Raw genomic sequence first — 14,310 nt, forward strand, 5'->3', positions numbered from 1 at the left:
TTGGGGGGGTCATTTGAAAACAGATACAGTAAGTGGCGTATATCTGGCGCAGATTCTGTCTCACGCCATGTTGTGGCAGAATCTGCGACTTCTTCCCCGCTCACTCGAAGTCTGGTTTAGGCATAGAAAATGGTCTAAATGTAAGACAGAAAGGAATCTCAGGAGCCGACTTACATTTAGAATCGGCGGTAGGATAGGCCGGCGCCTCTACATAACTTCAGCGATCCAACGCCAGCGTATTGGCTTATTAAGACTGTGGTCTAAAACGTGTGCCCCTTAGGCCTATTTCACATTAGCGTTAGCGCCTGTGTGCCGCCGGTAGTCTGCTCCGGCCCCATTCACTATAATGGACTATAGCTGTCTTCCGGCGGCACACGTGTGCTAGCGTTAGTACGGATCCGGCTGTTCCTCTTAGCGTCCAGCACATTTTGGACCTGATATTGATAGCAGGTCAGTCCGACTCCACGATTGACTGATTGCAGCGCGCTGCGACACCGGAACAGGACAGCTCCACTGACAGTATGGCAGCTTCCTCCCATTCAAACATGTGGGCAACGCAATCCTTAAAGTGTCACTAACTTTTCAAAAAATTTGGGTATATAGGTTTAGAGCGCTGAGACCCCCATCGATCCCTAGACTGAGCGGGAGAAGGACACGCACAGCTCTCTCTCCTCCCTGCCCAAGATGGCTCCATGCAAGTTTATGCGAGGAAAGAGCGTGCTATGTGCGTGCTTTTCTTCCCTCGTCCTAGGGATCGCGGGGATTGCATCACTCAGACCTCCACCAATCCAAACTTTTTATATCTCTCTAGGACATATGAAAAGTATTTTTTGAATAGTGACCCTTCAACTACTATAACCCTAGAAAAGAAGAACTTTGGTAATGAGTCCCAATAACCTCTGAGCCTCTGCGGTCATGTTGTGTCAGGGTATACATCACCACTGAGGCCAGTGAATGGCTGCAGCGGTGCAGATCACCACGGATCGACCACTGGAAGGATCCTCACCGCTGGACTGAAATTGCGCTCACTAAGCGAGTCCCTTTTTACTTTTATTTTAACACTTTCCCAACCCTGATTAAAATTTGTTTAGGGGTTAGAAAAAATGGCAAAAAAAGGCACCCATTAAACCATATGTTAAGTATACGGCTACGTCTACACGGCGACATTTGTCGCGCAACATTTTGTTGCACTAATGTTGCGCGACAATTTTTAGAATGGCAGTCTATGGTGCCGCACTGCAACATGCTGCGACGCAACAGTCGCAGAAAATCCATTCGAGATGGATTTTTCTGCGACTGTTGCGTCGCAGTCGCAGCATGTTGCATGTTGCAGTGCGACACCATAGACTGCCATTATAAAAATAGTCGGGCGACATTAGTGCAACAAAATGTTGCGCTAGAAATGTTGCAGTGCAGTTGTGCCCTATGTGTCGCGCGACTTATTGTCGTGTAGACGTAGCCTACAGCCACAGAGCCAGAGGGGTCTTTCAGAAAGCAGAAGGCAGGTGCTGCTAAAGCTGGAGGACTCCGTGTGTGAGACAGGATAGACCGCAGAGGCACATGTGGCAGAGAGCTGCACAGAGGCGCTTACACTGCAAGATGAAAAGAGGTTGGCGGTGAGGCAGCGGCACGTGGTGTTTAATTGCAACCTGTTAACATGACAGTGAAAAAGCAAAGAGATCGGTTCTGCAAAAGGTTATTATAGAACAGGCTTGGCAGGAGTCGAAATGGGTCGGTATCTGTGAAGCATCAATGAGCTGCCAGTCATTATAATAGGTTGGCAAATGTTCTAGTAACGAGCTGGTGGGTGAGACCTAAACGTCTCCGCTGATGAAATGCTCAGAATGAAGGGAATACAGAAGCGTTGATCCTTGCATTGCTGCGCCGAGCTTCCCATGATCATAGAAGGGGCCAGAGGGTAATGAAGAGAAGATTTATTTCCCTTCCCAATGAAAGCGTGAACGGTCATTTGAACTTCATGTTGTCTTCATGTAGATCCGTGGAATAGGTCTTACATTGATCACCGACTCAGCTTCAAAATCAAAAACTTCTTTTGTCTCTGTGCTAGTTACCACTGCATGACGACAGCTTGAAAGTCTTTAGGCAAGGCTGATCATTCCTGATTGTTTTATTCTTCATTTGCTTCCTAAGGGAATTTTCACACTAACGTTTTTGTTTTCCGGTATTGAGTTCCGTCACCGGAGCTCAATACCGGAAAAAAACGGATCAGTTTTATCCTAATGCATTCTGAATGGAGAGCAATCTGTCCAGGATGCATCAGTTCAGTCCCTCTTATGTTTTTTGGCCGGAGAAAATACCACAGCATGCTGCAGTTTTCTCTCCGGCCAAAAATACTGAACACTTGCCGGAATGCCGGATCCGGCATTAATTTACATTGATGTGTATTAGTGCATTAAGTGTTCCGGAAAAACGGATCCGGCTTTACGGTCTGCGCATGCACAGACCTTGAAAAATGCAAAAAAATTACCGGATCCGTTTTTCCGGATGATGCCGGAGAGACGGATCCGGTATTTTAATGCATTTGTCAGACGGATCCGCATCCGTCTGACAAATGCCATCAGTTTTCATCCGGATTGCCGAATCCGGCAGGCAGCTCCGGCGTCGGAACTGCCTGCCAGAATCCTCTGCCGCAAGTGTGAAAGTACCCTAAATGCTAAATTAAGCAAGTTTCTAAATAGGCTTCATAAATATTTCCTAAAATTAAAGCCTGCATTAGACTGGCCATTTGTCGACCAATTCATTGTTGACGAGCTTTCGTAGGAACGCTCTTTAGCGAGGATCTGTCAGTCTAATGCTCCCAAAGAACGAGAAAATGCTCATTCATCGGGCAATACAAATTTTTAAGCATGCTTAAAAATCATCATTTGCTGCCGGAAAAACAACTAGTCAGTATGGGGAAGAGTATGTGGAGGAGATCGCTGCACGTATAATAGCAGCGATCTCCTACACTAGCTAGCAGGGTATTGCCAGGAAAGAACGCTTTCCTCCCGACAATTGTCAGCCACATCATTTAATCTAATACAGCCCTTGGCTTCTGCAAAGTGTGTGCAAGACCTTCACTTAGCTGCCAGTGCTGCTGAATATGCAAGTCAGTCAGAGCTCTGCTACTTTTCAAAAGTCTCTGTGCTCTGCTCCTCCTGTTCTCTAGACAGCAGCAGTGAGGGGGAGGATGTTGTACATGGTGTATCTAAGAGTGGAGAAAAGAGTGAGGATCCAAGGAGGCTTCTTCCTCATGTAGTAGTCTCTGTTTAAGTAACGGCTGACACACATGTGACATAGATATTAAGCTCTGAGGGATAAGACAAAACTATAGTCGGGGACAGGCCAAGGTCAGAACAGCAAGAGTTTTTGAGATTTCATAAACAATCTGAGGCCAATGCAGGCAGATCAGGGTCAGAATGGGGGTCAAGTCCGGGAAACAGGCAGAAGTCAGTACATGGACAGAAAAAGAGTAGTATGGCACATCTTTGCAGGACACTAGTGGGCTAGAACCTAATGCCCAGGAACCCTTCCACAGAAGGAAGGTGTTTTAAGTACCTCTGGGTGGCCGGCCATAAGCTAGGGAAGATTTATGTGCATGCCCTGACCATTTAAGAGCAGGCGTTTGCCCTACAGGTAGAGCAAGGAAGTCTAAAGCAGTGTGGAAGGATAGAGCTACCCTGGTGGCTTGACCTACTGGGAAGAAGGAGAGAGGGGACAAAAGAGCTGGAGCCGATGAGCAGAGCAGCAGCGGCCACTGTAACAGGGGAGAGTAAAGCTGGTATTTGAAAGAGTGTGACTGTACTATACATTAGTAGATATGGCGCATTTTGAGCAGAAATGCCTTGTTAATGAGAGAGGCCGGAGGAAAACTGCCAAGAGGATCATAAAAGTCCATACTTGCTCGGTGCCGGTTAGCTAAGAAGGGAAACCTCAGTCTCTAGTGGCCAAAGTCACCAAAACTAGCTAATTAAAGACTAGCAGAACTTCACATACGTAGTTTGATAAAACCCACCATCAATGGTTGAGAATTGGAGATGAGCAAATTTCTTGAAATTTGTGTTGAGAGATAGAGACCATAACTTAGCTAAACCAGCATCTCAGCTCCACACACAGCTCTTTCCAGGTGATCACCCTTTATCATAGCAGAGAAATATGACTTCATTATCTGAGAGGCATTTGTTGTGTTCTCTCTCATTTCGGAAAGTACCTACTATGTGTGACTAGCATTGTAGGCCAGGCAATACTGCTGTGGATTCCTGGGAAAAATATATGCAAATTAGCATGTCTTACTTCTGCTGGCATCAGACAGGCTTAGCATTCTTTTCCTTTTGGAAGGAAAACTAAATTGCATATCTTTGGTTTTCTGTTAAAAATCTTCAAATTAGCTTTCCTTCCAAAGGGAAAGGAAAGTGAAGCCTGTCTGATGCCAGTGAAGTTAGAAATTATAATTTGCATATATTTCTCCCGGAAGCCCAGAGCAGCATTGCCTGGCCTACAATACTCTTTACACATACAAGGTGCTCTCCAAAATTAGAAAGAGTACCCCCCAGACAATGCATATATAGCATGCTAGTCTGTCATAGTCTCACAATAAATTTGGGAAATTTGGGACGAATTCCGAATCAGTAGAATCGATTTGTTCATCTCCATTGGGAATGTCTACTTGCCACAATGACTGTCTCTTAATACCAAATGACCATCGGGCTACTTCAGTAATGTTTAGCATGAGTAAGCCTTATGGCCACAGTCTACCCATCTCCTTATGGCTCCTATAAGCTCTTACAATGCAGCCAGAAGACCTGCACCAACTGTGTCCATGCTCTTCAAGCTTTATTGATCTCTGTAATATCAGCTGAAACATTGTATCAATACGTCAACAATGTCAAAATATTACAAACATGCTATGGAACCGTGGGGTGTGTCCTATCCAGTCCTAAACAATTGCAAGTACCCATGTTACCACTGATATAATACATTGTATCCATTCCTATTGTCTCTCCTGTAAATAAATGAAACTGTAATAAAAACGACCTATAATTATCACTATTTTATCCTCTACCACCAAGAATATCAGTCTCTCCGACAAACTGCTGCCGCTCGCTGGTTCCTTGCGAAGAACAGCAAAGGGAAAAAGCCTGACGGGACTGTCGAAAATCTAGGATCATCAAGGATGTTATTAATAGCATTTAATTTACGGCTTACAACATAATTAATAGTTTTGGGGTTCACACGTGGAGCAGTAAAGCGCTTTGATTAATATCTTTATGAAATACTTGGTCTTAAAATCCGAACCTTGTAAGAGGAAACCCTCAAAAACCCTGTTACCTTCCGGGCGACCCGGATTAATTATTTAGTGGCTTTAACGCAAATCTTTCAGCAGTTCCTCTTTCCTTTTAAAGTGAAAAATTGCATTTAATTTCCATTTCCCATTTTGTTTGCATTTAAGATCACACGTTTTATTTTTAAACATGGGAAACGGTACAAGGATATGTGTGGCTAGGGGTATCCCCAGAGGGGAAAGGGGCACTCAGGTCCCGAGGGGCCTGTGGCGAAACCAACCTCGCCACAGTGTTTTGGAGGGGGCTGTTTGCCAGCCTCCTGCCCTGGGATTATGGTCCCTTAAGTTATTGGGTCTTAAGGCACTTGGGACGGAGCCCTCTGTCCCTGGATTGCATCATTTGCCTTACTTGCTTGGATGGAGCACATGGGGAGAACAATAGATAGCGGCCATTTTAGCTCACAGACACTGTTCTGACTTTCCCACACGGGGCTATCTTGCCTGTATTTGGTGCACAGAGACATCATTCAGTAGTTTGAAACTACCAAACAGGGGACACATTTATTAGTGACTATTTTCTGTATAACTTGTACATTTTCAGTGTAACTGTATCTTCCAAACTACTGAACGGATGTGGGTAAATTTTGGACATGTGGTTCACCCAGATCCCCCGGTTCCGAGGATATATTGGTTATGGGGTTATTGCATGTTTTGGGGTTCCTGTGATGTGTTTTATAAAACTGTATTTCTCTGCCTTTGATAATTATATTCGCCCTTGTGTTCAATAATCATCACCGGCAGAGGGGAGGATTTTGTGTGGGTGTGTTTCTATTGTCCCATTGTGTGTTTAAATGGTGATGTCTGTCCTGTTGTCTCCACATGTATATTGGCGACTTCCCTTTGTCCTGAGAGATAATTGGATTGCCCTCGGTTGTCTCCGGGACAGAGAGGAGGAAACCATGATGCATTGTGGGGATGTGTTGTATCTGTCCTGTATTTGCAAGAACTGTAATAAAAACCAGGCTGAGTGTGCCAGCACTTCAGACCACTGCTGACCCTCAAGACGGAGCCTTGTCTCGTTATTGGGGGGATTCCCTGTATGCTGTTAGAGACTGATTGCCAGGAGTGTAAGCTGATTGTATGCTTTTCCTATTCGTCTGCTAGCAGCTATTCGCGAGGTTCCAGTTTGGAGTGCTATTTTGTATCCAGTTCGGGAGTTTGGTGTTCTGCAGTAGCTGTGCCTGCCTCTCAGAAAGGGGCATATCGCCTAAACGGATTTTAACCCCTTGTCTGCTGAAACGGTCCGTTACAGGGCCCAAAATCCTCTGAGGACACTAGCATTATAAAGGGCACATGGAAAGTGCTTTGATTTTCCATTGGGACCCAAAAGCTCCAATAGCCAATGGTTTCTATCAGAAATTTAAGGAATCTGTTCTGTGCAAATGTCATAATGTTCGCCTTCCAAGTGTTTTCTGGATGGAGACCACCCAAAGTGCGTCAATGTTGTTCTGCGAAAATTTAAGCGGCGCCCCCCTCCCAATGCCAATTTCTTAACCTAACCCCTTTGCCACAATGAAAGCGCTCATTATCCATGGCCCTTCCGCCTCCCCCCCTCTTGCCCCTACCTGGTGCTGCCTGGAGCGATGGCCTCCCCTGGCCTCATTAGTGGTGCACCCCTGTGCACACCTATGGGTGAATATGAGAGACCCCCAAAAGAAATGCACTTTACCAATAGAGAACCAGTAGTAATATTTTACATCTGCTGTATCACCCTCTATCTCACAGAAGCCATACGTCTGCAAAACTAATAAGGGTTTAAAGGTTTTTTTTGACCCCTAAAAATTACTTTAATCTCAAAATGGTAATGAGAAAACGAAAAAACAAAAAACAAGCATCTAATATCAGTGGCTCTCTCAGCTCATACACCGGTGGTATATCACTAGGATATACCACTGATGTCAGATAGGTGTGAATCCCACCTCTGGGACCCACACCCATCTCCAACCTGAATGGGAGCACACGTCACATGCACAGCTGCCATCCATTCATTTCTATGGGACCAATCGAGAGATAAGTGCTGGTCCCAGAGGTGTGGCGAGACAACCGCTTTCAATGATTCTCCACCTTTTATTTTTACAACCAAAATTGAGTCCTAATTTTTTACATATCTTTATAGGACTTTGATTTATCTGATACTGAGCTCCATGCCTCCTGCAAAGCCATATATATAAAAATATAACAAGCAACTGCCTGCAGCCGCCACTAGAGGGAGCTTATTGTATGCTGTATTATAATTGAGTTCAATGTGTAGACAGTAAACTCCTGAGCTCCCTCTAGTGGTGACTGTAGGTAGCCAGCATGGCATAATCTGAATCTTTGCAGATGTTTTGAACGCCTGTATCATAAAAATAAAAAGTTTTGCCCTATTACACAGATATATTAAGAAACTAATTAGCGTAGACTGCTCAGAGCCCTTGCTTCTTATGAGCCCCAGAGCAACTCGAGAGCGTAGTAGACCTCAATTTCTATCAAATCAACCATATAGGTGACAGACAGTCCCTAGATAGAGTCATGAAGTGTCTTCCATACAGACCTCTCCACCGAGACCTTTCAGAAGTAATTATAATAGACATTATTATCCACTTGAATGTCATTTTTAGGAGTCAGAACAAGTCCTGGGGCCTTAAGGCCCGTCTGCTATAGATGGGGACAGTAGAAATATAGTTCATAGCTTGGGGCTCTGCCGTAGCTCCTGCATTGGGGCCGATGGTCATCAAGCTTCCATGGCCAGCTGAAACAATGTATCGATATTTAATCTCTAAACAAACACTAACGAGTTCTCTGATTTAGGCCGCTGTTCTTCCTGTGACCTAATTCTCACTTTATGAACCCGCTGGCCCTCCCCGAATTTTCTACAGTCAGAGTTTGTCTCTAGCGCTACAATTTATTTTTTGACATGACTGTAAGGCAAGCGCCGGCATGGCGTCAACGGAGACAGATTAAAGGGAATTGTTGGTGTAAGTGTGGATGCTGCGACTTCATTTACAGCCGCCTCTCTCCTCCTCTAATAGGATGAAACAGATTTAGACAACTTTCTTCCGCCATCGCATTCTTTTGTCTTATTAAATTCTTTCAAGAAAAATATCTGAAGAGCATCAAAAGATTTATGGGAGCGGGGAGAAAAACACGAGTCTTACACAGGCCTTCAGATGTACTTAGCATTCCTGCCGCCGCTTTTTATCCTTTCTTTAAAGGGAACCGATCACTATTTTATTAAAGAGTCTGAAAAATGGTTTAAGAAAGCGGAGCTCAAGAGACTGAGCGAAGCAGGTATGAATAACGCAAACCTCCCGCCGCGTGTCATCCGTATCCCGCCGCTCCGAGATCTAAAAGGCAATAATAGTAAACTAAATATCAACTCATGTGAGGCTGTTTATCATGACTTCTTCTAAGGCCTCATGCACACAAACGTGTTTTCATTCTATGTCCGTTCCGTTTTTTTAGCGGACCGTATACGGAGCCATTCATTTCAATGGGTCCGCAAAAAAAACGGAAGGTAGTCAGTGTGCATTCCGTATTTCCGTTCCACAAAAAAATAGAACATGTCCTATTATTGTCCGAATTCCGGACAAGGATAATACTGTTCTATTAGGAGCCGGTTGTTCCGTTCTGCAAAATATGGAATGCACACGGATGTCATCCGTAATTTATGCAAATCAGGTTTTTTGCGGACCCCAAAATACATACGGTCGTGTGCAAGAGGCCCAAAGCAAATGCACACAGTAAGGCCTCATGCACACGATCGTATGTAATTTGCGGTCCGCAAAAAACTGATCCGCAAAAAAATTACGGATGACGTCAATGTGCATTCCATATTTTGCAAAAGGGAACAACTGGCCCCTAATAGAACAGTACTATCCTTGTCCGTAATAGGACACGTTCTATTTTTTGGCAGAATGGAAATATGGACATATACGGAAACGGAATGAAAATACGTTAGTGTGCAAAAGGCCTAACAGTAATAAGAGAGTTACCCTACATTAGTGTTCTTGTATTGTACATAGGAGCAGTATTATAGTAGTTATATTCTTGTACATAGGAGGCAGTATTATAGTAGTTATATTCTTGTACATAGGAGGCAGTATTATAGTAGTTATATTCTTGTACATAGGAGCAGTATTATAGTAGTTATATTCTTGTACATAGGAGCAGTATTATAGTAGTTATTTTCTTGTACATAGGAGCAGTATTATAGTAGTTATATTCTTGTACATAGGAGCAGTATTATAGTAGTTATATTCTTGTACATAGGAGCAGTATTATAGTAGTTATATTCTTGTACATAGCAGGCAGTATTATAGTAGTTATATTCTTGTACATAGGAGCAGTATTATAGTAGTTATATTCTTGTACATAGGAGCAGTATTATAGTAGTTATTTTCTTGTACATAGGAGCAGTATTATAGTAGTTATATTCTTGTACATAGGAGGCAGTATTATAGCAGTTATATTCTTGTACATAGGAGGCAGTATTATAGTAGTTATATTCTTGTACATAGGAGGCAGTATTATAGTAGTTATATTCTTGTACATAGGAGGCAGTATTATAGTAGTTATATTCTTGTACATAGGAGGCAGTATTATAGTAGTTATATTCTTGTACATAGGAGGCAGTATTATAGTAGTTATATTCTTGTACATAGGAGCAGTATTATAGCAGTTATATTCTTGTACATAGAAGGCAGTATTATAGTAGTTATATTCTTGTACATAGGATGCAGTATTATAGTAGGTATATTCTTGTACATAGAAGCAGTATTATAGTAGTTATATTCTTGTACATAGAAGGCAGTATTATAGTAGTTATATTCTTGTACATAGGAGCAGTATTATAGTAGTTATATTCTTGTACATAGGAGGCAGTATTATAGTAGTTATATTCTTGTACATAGGAGGCAGTATTATAGCAGTTATATTCTTGTACATAGGAGGCAGTATTATAGTAGTTATATTCTTATACATAGGAGGCAGTATTATAGAAGTTATATTCTTGTACATAGGAGGCAGTATTATAGCAGTTATATTCTTGTACATAGGAGGCAGTATTATAGTAGTTATATTCTTGTACATAGGAGGCAGTATTATAGCAGTTATATTCTTGTACATAGGAGCAGTATTATAGTAGTTATATTCTTGTACATAGGAGCAGTATTATAGTAGTTATATTCTTGTACATAGCAGGCAGTATTATAGTAGTTATATTCTTGTACATAGGAGCAGTATTATAGTAGTTATATTCTTGTACATAGGAGCAGTATTATAGTAGTTATTTTCTTGTACATAGGAGCAGTATTATAGTAGTTATATTCTTGTACATAGGAGAAGTATTATAGTAGTTATATTCTTGTACATAGGAGCAGTATTATAGTAGTTATATTCTTGTACATAGGAGCAGTATTATAGTAGTTATATTCTTGTACATAGGAGGCAGTATTATAGTAGTTATATTCTTGTACATAGGAGGCAGTATTATAGTAGTTATATTCTTGTACATAGGAGGCAGTATTATAGTAGTTATATTCTTGTACAGAGGAGCAGTATTATAGTAGTTATATTCTTGTACATAGGAGGCAGTATTATAGTAGTTATATTCTTGTACATAGGAGGCAGTATTATAGCAGTTATATTCTTGTACATAGGAGGCAGTATTATAGTAGTTATATTCTTGTACATAGGAGCAGTATCATAGTAGTTATATTCTTGTACATAGGAGCAGTATTATAGTAGTTATATTCTTGTACATAGGAGGCAGTATTATAGTAGTTATATTCTTGTACATAGGAGGCAGTATTATAGTAGTTATATTCTTGTACATAGGAGGCAGTATTATAGTAGTTATATTCTTGTACATAGGAGCAGTATTATAGTAGTTATATTCTTGTACATAGGAGGCAGTATTATAGTAGTTATATTCTTGTACATAGGAGGCAGTATTATAGCAGTTATATTCTTGTACATAGGAGGCAGTATTATAGTAGTTATATTCTTATACATAGGAGGCAGTATTATAGAAGTTATATTCTTGTACATAGGAGGCAGTATTATAGCAGTTATATTCTTGTACATAGGAGGCAGTATTATAGTAGTTATATTCTTGTACATAGGAGGCAGTATTATAGCAGTTATATTCTTGTACATAGGAGGCAGTATTATAGTAGTTATATTTTTGTACATAGGAGGCAGTATTATAGTAGTTATATTCTTGTACATAGGAGGCAGTATTATAGTAGTTATATTCTTGTACAAACCGGATTCCAAAAAAGTTTGGACACTAAACAAATTATGAATAAAAACTGAATGCAATGATGTGGAGATGGCAAATGTCAATATTGTATTTGTAATAGAACGTAGATGACAGATCAAACGTTTAATCCGAGTAAATGTATCATTTTAAAGGAAACATACGTTGATTCAAAATTTCACGGTGTCAACAAATCATAAAAAAGTTGGGACAAGAAGCAATAAGAGGCTGGAAAAAGTAAATTTGGGCATAACGAAGAGCTGGAAGACCAATTAACACTAATTAGGTCAATTGGCAACATGATTGGGTATAAAAAGAGCTTCTCAGAGCGGCCGTGTCTCTCAGAAGCCAAGATGGGTAGAGGATCACCAATTCCCACAATGTTGCGCAGAAAGATAGTGGAGCAATATCAGAAAGGTGTTACCCAGCGAAACATTGCAAAGACTTTGCATCTATCATCATCAACTGTGCATAACATCATCCAAAGATTCCGAGAATCTGGAACAATCTCTGTGCGTAAGGGTCAAGGCCGTAAAACCATACTGGATGCCCGTGATCTCCGGGCCCTTAAACGACACTGCACCACAAACAGGAATGCTACTGTAAAGGAAATCCCAGAATGGGCTCAGGAATACTTCCAGAAACCATTGTCAGTGACCACAATCCACCGCGCCATCCGCCGCTGCCAGCTGAAACTCTACAGTGCAAAGAAGAAGCCATTTCTAAGCAAGATCCACAAGCTCAGGCGTTTTCACTGGGCCAGGGATCATTTAAAATGGAGTGCGGCAAAATGGAAGACTGTTCTGTGGTCAGACGAGTCACGGTTCAAAGTTCTTTTTGGAAATCTGGGACGCCATGTCATCCGGACCAAAGAGAACCAGGACAACCCAAGTTGTTATCAGCGCTCAGTTCAGAAGCCTGCATCTCTGATGGTATGGGGTGGCATGAGTGCGTGTGGCATGGGCAGCTTGCATGTCTGGGAAGGCACCATCAATGCAGAAAAATATATTCAGGTTCTAGAACAACATCTGCTCCCATCCAGACGTCATCTCTTTCAGGGAAGACCCTGCATTTTTCAACAAGATAATGCCAGACCACATTCTGCATCAATCACAACATCATGGCTGCGTAGAAGGATCCGGGGACTGAAATGGCCGGTCTGCAGTCCAGATCTGTCACCTATAGAGAACATTTGGCGCATCATAAAGAGGAAGGTGCAACAAAGAAGGCCCAGGACGATTGAGCAGTTAGAGGCCTGTATTAGACAAGAATGGGAGAGCATTCCTATTTCTAAACTGGAGAAACTGGTCTCCTCGGTCCCCAGACGTCTGTTGGGTGTTGTAAGAAGAAGGGGAGATGCCACACAGTGGTGAAAATGGCCTTGTCCCAACTTTTTGGGGATTTGTTGACACCATGAAATTCTGATTCAACATATTTTTCTCTTAAAATGGTACATTTTCTCAGTTTAAACTTTTGTTCAGTGATTTATGTTCTATTCTGAATAAAATATTAGAAGTTGGCACCTCCACGTCATTGCATTCAGTATTTATTCACGATTTGTATAGTGTCCCAACTTTTTGGGAATCCGGTTTGTACAAAGGAGGCAGTATTATAGTACTTACAGTATATTCTTGTACATAGAAGCAGTATTATAGTACTTACAGTATATTCTTGTACATAGGAGCAGTATTATAGTAGTTATATTCTTCTACATAGGAGACAGTATTATAGTAGTTATATTCTTGTATATAGAAGCAGTATTATAGTAGTTATATTCTTGTATATAGGAGCACTATTATTGTAGTTATATTCTTGTACATTGGAGGCAGTATTATAGTAGTTATATTCTTGTACATAGGAGGCAGTATTATAGTAGTTATATTATTCTACGTAGGAGCAGTATTATAGTAGTTATATTCTTGTACATAGGAGGCAGTATTATAGTAGCTATATTCTTGTACATAGGAGGCAGTATTATAGTAGTTATATTCTTGTACATAGGAGGCAGTATTATAGTAGTTATATTCTTGTACATAGGGGCAGTATTATAGTAGCTATATTCTTGTACATAGGAGGCAGTATTATAGTAGCTATATTCTTGTACATAGGAGGCAGTATTATAGTAGTTATATTCTTGTACATAGGAGACAGTATTATAGTAGTTATATTATTGTACATAGGAGCAGTATTATAGTAGTTATATTATTGTACATAGGAGCAGTATTATAGTAGTTATATTCTTCTACATAGGAGGCAGTATTATAGTAGTTATATTATTCTACGTAGGAGCAGTATTATAGTAGTTATATTATTGTACATAGGAGCAGTATTATATTAGTTATATTCTTGTGCATAGGAGCAGTATTATAGTAGTTATATTCTTGTACATAGGAGCAGTATTATAGTAGTTATATTCTTGTACATAGGAGACAGTATTATAGTAGTTATATTCTTGTATATAGGAGCAGTATTATAGTAGTTATATTCTTGTACATAGGAGCAGTATTATAGCAGTTATATTCTTCTACATAGGAGGCAGTATTATAGTAGTTATATTATTCTACGTAGGAGCAGTATTATAGTAGTTATATTATTCTATGTAGGAGCAGTATTATTAGTAGTTATATTCTTGTACATAGGAGCAGTATTAGGGTCCATTCACACAGCCGTTGTTTGTTTCCTGATCTGTTCCGTTTTTTGCTGAACAGATCTGGACCAGATCTGGACC

The 14,310-nt window shown here is 41.0% G+C and overlaps 1 protein-coding gene across 1 annotated transcript in view; it reads right to left on the reverse strand.

Moving 5' to 3' along the window:
* Window positions 1-14,310, reverse strand: part of LOC122942245 (VPS10 domain-containing receptor SorCS1-like) — a 578,027-nt gene that overhangs the window by 92,769 nt on the left and 470,948 nt on the right. The window lies entirely within an intron of this gene.

Source organism: Bufo gargarizans, chromosome 6 (genome assembly GCF_014858855.1).
Source record: "Bufo gargarizans isolate SCDJY-AF-19 chromosome 6, ASM1485885v1, whole genome shotgun sequence".
Lineage (NCBI taxonomy): Eukaryota > Metazoa > Chordata > Amphibia > Anura > Bufonidae > Bufo > Bufo gargarizans.